The following is an 8,446-nucleotide window of genomic DNA, read 5'->3' on the forward strand; positions in this document are numbered from 1 at the left end:
CCGCTCTCTCTCTAATTATATTATGTATTATATATTTACACTTTTTATATAATTATTCTAATCTAGGTGTGGATGAGATCCCTCCGAGAGAGGTTACAGATTGAACAGGTGAGAAGAAAAGTCCAGGTTGACTCGGTACAAAGACAGCCAGCCAGAGAGGTTGGCAGAAATGCAGAAAACAGTGCAGAAAATCCAGGGAAGAAATTATCTTTCAAGAAAAAGGAACGATTAATTCTGTGTCATGTTTCTTAGACATCTAGGAAGACGAGAACTGAAAGATGTTCAGTGAATGGTTTTTCCACCGAGGCTTCTTTCTTTCCCCAGGGTAGGGCAAGGCATGGGGCCTGGGGTACTAACTCTATAGTCTAGTTTTTGAAGAGGGAAAAATGAAGAAAACAAGCATCTCAATTAGGTAAGGGGCATCCCACAAATTCCCATATACTCTACAGGACTCTTACAGTGTCCCTGCTAAGGAGCATGTTTCTCTCACTGTACAGATCCCGTGCTATATGGGAAGACCACACATTTGCTTATTCAAACAGCCTGTTAAAACAAGGTTAGAAATCAGTGTTACATAACTAACCGAGATAAGTTCAAAGACTTGGGTAAAAATATGACTCTAATTGATATGATAATCACTTGCCACGAGGAAAATTAGTCTTCGATCCTGACTGTGGTAAAGCCTTTGTCGCAGTTTGTAGTGCATAGGACTGTTATTGCTGGGATGTGTCATACTTAATTGCAACCATAAAAATAGCAGATTATGTTTGGTGAGTATCAGTTAAAAATTTATGGTTCAGAATATTATGTAACTGTTGTTTCAGGTAAACGTTTATCTTTCCTATCTTTATTTCTCCACTTGCGGGAATTGATTCTGATACGTGGCAAAGGGGATTCCAAATCTGATGCAGGTAAATGTCCGAGGCCTGTCACAATATAAGGTAAATGGAACACGTTTGATTATATCAGACTGGCTTGAGTTGCAGTTTGGGTTTGGTTATATTCTGCTGCATTTTGCTAATTTGGGAGCACCTGGTAGCCTTGTTACTGGTTTGAGATTTGTATAAACATGTCAAGTTAGTAGGTGGGATTAAGAATCATAAAAGAAGCAGTGAACTTCAGTGTTGCTTATAAAAGTACTTCTGTTTTCTGAGGACACATTCTCTAGTGCAACTGTTTCTACTTTTATGGGTCTTTATGTACTGTGTGAAATATTAGCCTATGCAAATAGAACTCTTGGCAAATACGAATTCTTAAGTAATTATGTCATTCAACATGTACTTGTCTTTTTGTGCATTTCAACATAAAATCCAACTATAAATAGATATTGTAGAAAAACTTGAAGGAAGGAAACGCAGGAACGGAGAAAGGATGAGCTACTTAAAGGTTAAGCTGCACCCTAGTGTATTTTACACATGTAATTGCTTTTTTACTTTGGGTTTTAAAAAAGTTTAGGTATCTGTAGTCTGAAAAAGTTAAACTTGAGTTTATTGATGTCGCATTTCTGTAAGTGTTAAGATAGCAAGGGCTGTGCTTTGGGCTTTGGAAAGCGGAGTTCTCGGTGAAGGTCCACAGGCCCTAACCCATATGGTAGACAGTGGATCCATTGTTCTCTGTATTTGCCTGTTGCTTACATTTTAATAACTATTGAGCAGTCAGTGATTATTAACAGATAGTTAACAGTAGGATCAGATTAGATGGTAGGGTCAATAATTATGGATAATTTGGAGTGTCAACATTCAAGAAACGATTTTAAAGGTTAGATCCAGAATTGCTGAAACGTTTGCCTGAAACTTTGTCAGGTGAGCAGCTCAGGGGATGGTCCAGCACAGCCTTTTTAAATTATTAGCCGTGGTGAAGTGAGTCATGTTTTGCCACAGTGCTTTTCATTTAATCTAATAGTTGGCCAGCCCTAGTTAATTATTTGAAAGCCATCACAGGACACGCATTTCCCAGTTGCACATGCCTTGGAATGTCCAGCTCACCTTGTGTGTGGATAAGGGGGCCCCTGGTGTGGCTAACGAAAGTGTTTTGTCCTTATATACTGCCCTTAAAGCAAAGCATCAGTAACAAGTTTTTAATAAGCGTTCTGCAAGGTCCTTCTGGGCCCTGGTAAACATCCTGGTTGATTGGTATGTATCTCTTTGGAGTCTAGTTTCCAGAGCTGTTGAAAAAGAGTATTATAAACTTCCAAGTGAGCATGGAGGTGCAAACTGATGCCACGGGGTTGCTTCAGCTGAAGTGAAAGATCATACGTACTGACACGTATTACAAATGGGTTTTTAAAACAATGTCTGTTTTGTACGGTGAGAGTAAAGTCTGCCAAGTGTAGAACAAAAAAGTCATATTGTGGAACAAGATAAAAGGACATTGCATAATAAATAACTCATACCATTAAAATATAAGGTTTCCTTTCCAAAATGTAAGTATGCGCTTCTAAATGAATGTTTTAAAAATCTGATTTTTCTGTGGTTTGTATAGTGACTTGATACATAAAGAGATTATGGGTCTGAATATGTCCAGAACTAGACTACTACAATAAATAATACACATGTGTAGCGTGCAAAAGATAAATAAACGTCGAATGACATTGTGTTTTAGTGATAGAATCGATTTTTTTTTTATTATAATAGGTCAAAACTAGTTCATTGGCAATAAGCAAAATGTTTTCATCTGTCAGTTTCTAAGGCTAGAATAACGTATCCCACCCAAACTGTATTGGTTCTAACCTTTATTCATAAATAAAATCATTGGTCTGTGAAAATCAACAAGGAGGGGGCACCTGGGTGGCTCAGTTGAGTGATTTTTGGCTCAGGTCATGATCTCACGGTCTGTGAGTTCGAGCCCCGCGTCGGGCTCTGGGCTGATGGCTCAGAGCCAGGAGCCTGCTTCAGATTCTGTCTCCCTCTCTCTCTGCCCCTCCCCCGCTTGCTCTTGTTTCTTTCTCAAAAATAAACATTAAAAAAAATTTAAAAATAAAGAAAATCAACAAGGAAACATAGGCGAAGGGGTAAACTATAGAAACATTTAATAAATCCTTTGACATGTGAGTGTCTGGATCTGATAAGTAATTCAGATTGTTTTGCTCTTGCTCTGAATGGATTTTGAACATGAGGAGAGATTGCATGGAATTAAAAATTGTTGTTTTTTAAAAACTTCTGATCCTGGTGGAGAGGCACTTATCTGAATACAAGTAGGAGGACCAGCAATGTTGCTTAAGGGATTTTGTAAGAAAAGTAGGCACAATTCCTGTGCAAAGTGGGTTAGGTAAGGGAGATCCAAGGAGTCCTGTTAGTGCCTCTGTACAGTGGTAAACTTTCAAAGGTGAACTTTGGGGAAATGTTTTGTTTAAGGAGGGGAAGATAATGGGATAGGTTGAACAAGTGTCCGGAAAAATAAGGGTTTATAAGAGACTTTGAGATGTTTGTAGGTGTCCTTTGCTATACTGCCTGACTCGTTTATAGGGAGATAGAAGAGGTCGTTTTAGTCTACTCGGAATAACAAAGAAGAATGATTTGTTCATTTTATTTTTTTTTTTAATTTTTTTTTTCAACGTTTTTATTTATTTTTTTGGGACAGAGAGAGACAGAGCATGAACGGGGGAGGGGCAGAGAGAGAGGGAGACACAGAATCGGAAACAGGCTCCAGGCTCCGAGCCATCAGCCCAGAGCCCGACGCGGGGCTCGAACTCACGGACCGTGAGATCGTGACCTGGCTGAAGTCGGACGCTTAACCGACTGCGCCACCCAGGCGCCCCTTTTTTTTTTTTTAATTTTTTTTTCAACGTTTTTATTTATTTTTTTGGGACAGAGAGAGACAGAGCATGAACGGGGGAGGGGCAGAGAGAGAGGGAGACACAGAATCGGAAACAGGCTCCAGGCTCCGAGCCATCAGCCCAGAGCCCGACGCGGGGCGATTTGTTCATTTTAAAGATACTTGAAAGAGCAGCCTTTGGAGACCGCCAATGGAACTTTTTGGGATGGGCTGACTTGAAAGCAGAGAGAATGTAACCAGGTGTCCTCGGGTGGCATTGTGTGGTGGCTCTTGATAGCGGCCCAAAGATAAAGTATCTGACTTCATTTAGATACCGTGAACGTGCAAGAGATGCCCAGATCTTTGTTTGAGCCAGTGCTCCGGGGTTTCTGCTCTCAAGCCTGATGGTGGAGTGGCTAGCTTTGATTTGTTTCCTGCCCGAAGCCTGCTTTGGGTGAATTTAAAAACCTGTTTGTTTCGCCCATCATCCGGCTGGGCCTTACCCATAATTCCCGCACTTTGATTATGGGGTTATTATAGGACAAGAGCTTCTTTGTACAAGAGCATGTTTAATACTCTGGGGTCTAGCGTGACTAGCGGATATAAATTGTATGGAAGCAATTAAACTCGAAGGAAATGTCATGTGGGCTGAATTTAAACGTACAGACTTGTGGCATTGATTTTTTCTTTTTTCTTTTTTTTTTTTTTTTTTTGATTTACACAGAAAAGGGTGGAGAGAGAAAAATAAAGGAAGAGAAAAGAGAAATGAGCCAAGAGAGTGAGGGAAACACACACAGAGAAAAGAGAAACTCATTTTTGACGTTCGTTAAAAAGCCAAAGTCCACAGCCAGTATTATGCTAATGCCATTGCCCTTCATCTGAACTCTTTAAAAATACAAATGTCAAAGAATTAGACTGCACTCTACTTGTGGCTTGTATCCCTTTCCAGGTGGTCACCTTCATCTCAAGGCATATGTGTCTGTCATTGTGCAGTGATTTTTTTGGAATATGGTAATAGACGGGCCTGAAGGGAGCTTCTCTCTCCAGTTTTCTATTTTATGTTCATGGCCTCTGCACATTTCATACAGAGTGGCTTGTCTTTGGACCTGCTGATGAAGAGTAGTGTGTCATTTTTCTCACCGTCCTAGAATGCCTTCCCTCTCTTGCTCTGTTAACAGTCAGCCAAACCCCATCTCCTCTCCAACACCCATTGGACCAAGGAGCTAGAAGGGATCACCTCCTACTCCAGATCCCCAGAGTAATTTGATCTGTGTGGGTAATTTGGCAATTGATCTTTTCTACTGTCCATTAACATGTTGTGTAAGGCTTGTTGTTGAATACATGGATTTATTTGATTTCCCTAACATGTCAGCTCTTAGAACATGGACCTGGTGTTGCATTCTCCTTCATGCCCAGCACATGTTGGTACCAGGGAATGTTTGTTGAGATCAGTGCTGATGTTGAACGTGCTCTTGAAATAATCAGAATGTTACTGGGTGGTCAGAAACAGAAATGGATACTTTTGGATTAGATTTAATAGGACAAGTTTGATTTGAATTTGAGTGTTAGCAGTAATAGACAACTCCTGATCTTATGCCCCAATGGAAAGTGCTTATGCTTTATTTTCGTTCTTTATACTATAAACTCTTAAGGACAAAAACCAAATCTTACCTGGCCTGTAACTCTACAATACCCAGGCCAATGCATGGCACACATAATATGAGTTCAGATAATATTTGTTGAAAGAAAAGAATGCTTTTTATTTCTCTATTATTTAAATCATCTAGCACTTCTTTCCAGTGCAGTAAACCAATTAATATTTATCGAGAACATACTGTGCTCACCATAGTGAGTACACATAAAGTATATTACACTTTGGGATGTATTTTATTGTCTGTATTTAATTGTCATTCTTACTCTAAGTTCTAAGAAATCACTTCCTCAGACTGAACAATGATGATCCAAGAGAGCAAAAGTTGCTGAGAATAATTCAGTATATTTATCTATTCCCAGATTATTTCCACATTCCACTCAATGCTGGAAGTACACCCCTCCCCCTTAAATAATGGTAAGATTGTAACCTTTCCAAACTGAGCTGGAGAGGTAGTAGATTGTTTAGGTTTCAAAGGACTTTTCAGGATGCAAAGTAAATAGGGGAATCTGAGATATCAACAAAACTGTAATTAAGCAGATTAACTGTGTCAATAGTGAATGCAGACATGTCAGAGGAGCTAGTTAGTTGCAATTATTTAAACACAGCCTCAAGTTCATTCCCAGTGGTATCGCCATCATCCACAAACAAACTTGAAAGGAAGTTTAGCCAGATAAACGCAGAAGAAATGATTCTCTTGGGAACGTCACATTCTAACTCATAGATCCATTATAAATATTTTAAGTTTCAGTTTAGGATCTCTTATTCTTTACATGCTCCTTAAGGTTAAACAGAACCAGGATTTAATAGTATTGTCTTTTCAGATCTCTGAAGAGTGGAAAAAGAGCCCCCTTCTGACCATAATAAAGGGAAGAAGAATATAAAATTATAACCCAGGTTTACTGTATTCATAGATGATTGTATATTTACCTGCAAGAGTGTCTGTGGGTTTTTTTTTTCCCATTTCTTCTTTTAAAAAATCATCCAAATTATACATAAACACATTCTTGTTTTGAGAAGTTCAGCCAAAGTGACAGTGTGTCTTACTCTCTACTTGCTGTCCTGCTTGATCCCCGCACGCCCCCCCCCCCCCCCCAAGTGTGAGTCCCTTTCTCAGTTCATGGTCTGTCCTTCAGACATACATACCTGTGCATATACGAACCTGCAGTGCACATATTTTTTTTACATGTTGTACTTTAACATTCATTTTTTTTTTCCTACTTAAAATGTTTTTCCATAACAGTGCCTACAGATCTATCCCATCATATGTGTATACTTTAGTTTATTTACCCATTCTGATAAGGGGACTCTGATGTTGTTTACACCTAATCTAAAAGATCTAGTATAAACTGAATTCTTACTTCATTTGAATTTTTTATCATTTGTGAAGGGAGATTTTTTTTAGTAATTCTCTAAAGATAGGAGACTCAGGTCCAGTTACTAAAAACACATCGCATTTGTATGATAGTTTAAACATCTTTCAGATATAGGCAACATATCCCCAGCTTGTGAGTGTGCACGAGAGGGGGTTGGATTGGGGAGACACGCCCACATTATCACAACCACCTGCCGTTGAGGGTGTTGCGGAGCCCTGTTCTGATTCTGAGCACCTCTTTAGTCAAGATCACAAAATGTGTTTCTCCCTCCCATGTAGAGAAGGCACGGACCCCTCCTCTCTGTAGTCTTTACGCTCTGCCCAGAGCTTTCTGGCCAGCATTGTCAATTCCAGCTATGGCCTTAGAGTCTTTCATTGAAATTGTGAGGAGACACACATGGTGAGGAGATACTGGGGCCAGGTGCTCACCGTGGTCCACAGGGCGGGGAAGAGCCTCCTGGGTGGTTCACCAGTCTGAGGCAGCCTCGGGTGAAGGGTGAATGGCAGCCGAGCGTTACCTCAGGGCACCGGCTGCTTTTTAACAGCAGAATCGCTGGCCTGCCTGCTGAACACTAGCCTGCCTGGTCTGGGGTCTTTCGCTTGCTTTTTTGGCTGCCCACCAAGCATGTTTGTTCAACCATTTACTAGGCATGCATTTTGGCAGAGGATAGTCATTATTCTGTTTTCTGGCCTGTTTCTCCCTGGAGGCCCACCCTCAGGGGCAAGGAGCATGTTTTATTCTTCCTAGAACTTAGAACCTAGCGATGAATAAATGGGGGAAAGTGAGTGAAAATGGAAGTTTAATGGGAGATAATGAATGAGGTTTTTCCTCGTTGCTGTTGTCTTCAGAAGCTGGGTCATAGAATGCTTCACATGCATTTACGTGTCTTTATTTAATAAACCCAGGCATAGCACTTACTCGGTCCCAGGCATTGCTCTAAGTACTTGTCCACATTTAATTCTCCCAACAACTGTTTGACAGAAGTAAACTATTTTTATTCCCACTTTACGCAGGAAACTGAGGCACGGAGCACTTAAGTAACTTGACCAGGCACAGCTAGAGAGGATAAACGCAGGCAGTCTGGGCCCAGAGTCAGCGTCCTGGCTGACCCTCTTTTCTCTTCCACAGGTCTTGACATGGTTGGGGTTTGCTGTTTTTCACCTTTTTGTCTCCCTTCCTTCCTCTCCGTTGCTATTACCCTTACCCTAGTGTGTGTCTTGATGCCTCATTTGCGGATTACAACACACTGGCCCTCTGACCTCAGTCCCTTGCACACCATGGCCGGGCTTGTCTTCTGTAAAGACGGTGTTCATCCTATCACTTCAGAACGCTCCCTGCCGTCCTGTCCTGGCGAGGCTGATCTCCTGCTTATGTATCCATTTTCCTACTAGTGAGACTGTAATGTTACTCAAACCTCGTCTGAAAGACTTGGTATAAGCTGAATGCTTGCTTGGCCGCTCCCGTCTCACTTTCTTGGAGTGCCTTCACATCTCTTCTGCAGCCCTCCATCCAGTTCATTCCACCCTGAAGGCTCATCTCAGGCCTCACCTCCTGCCTGACTACTCAGTGTCTGTGGTCTTCACCTCTTCTGAACGCAGTGCTGCCGATAAGCTGTTGGCTATAACTTCGTTGTTTCAGGCTTGAAAAGGCCCAACCACATTTGAGC

This window comes from Panthera uncia, chromosome C2 (assembly GCF_023721935.1).
Source record: "Panthera uncia isolate 11264 chromosome C2, Puncia_PCG_1.0, whole genome shotgun sequence".
Classification (NCBI taxonomy): Eukaryota; Metazoa; Chordata; class Mammalia; order Carnivora; family Felidae; genus Panthera; species Panthera uncia.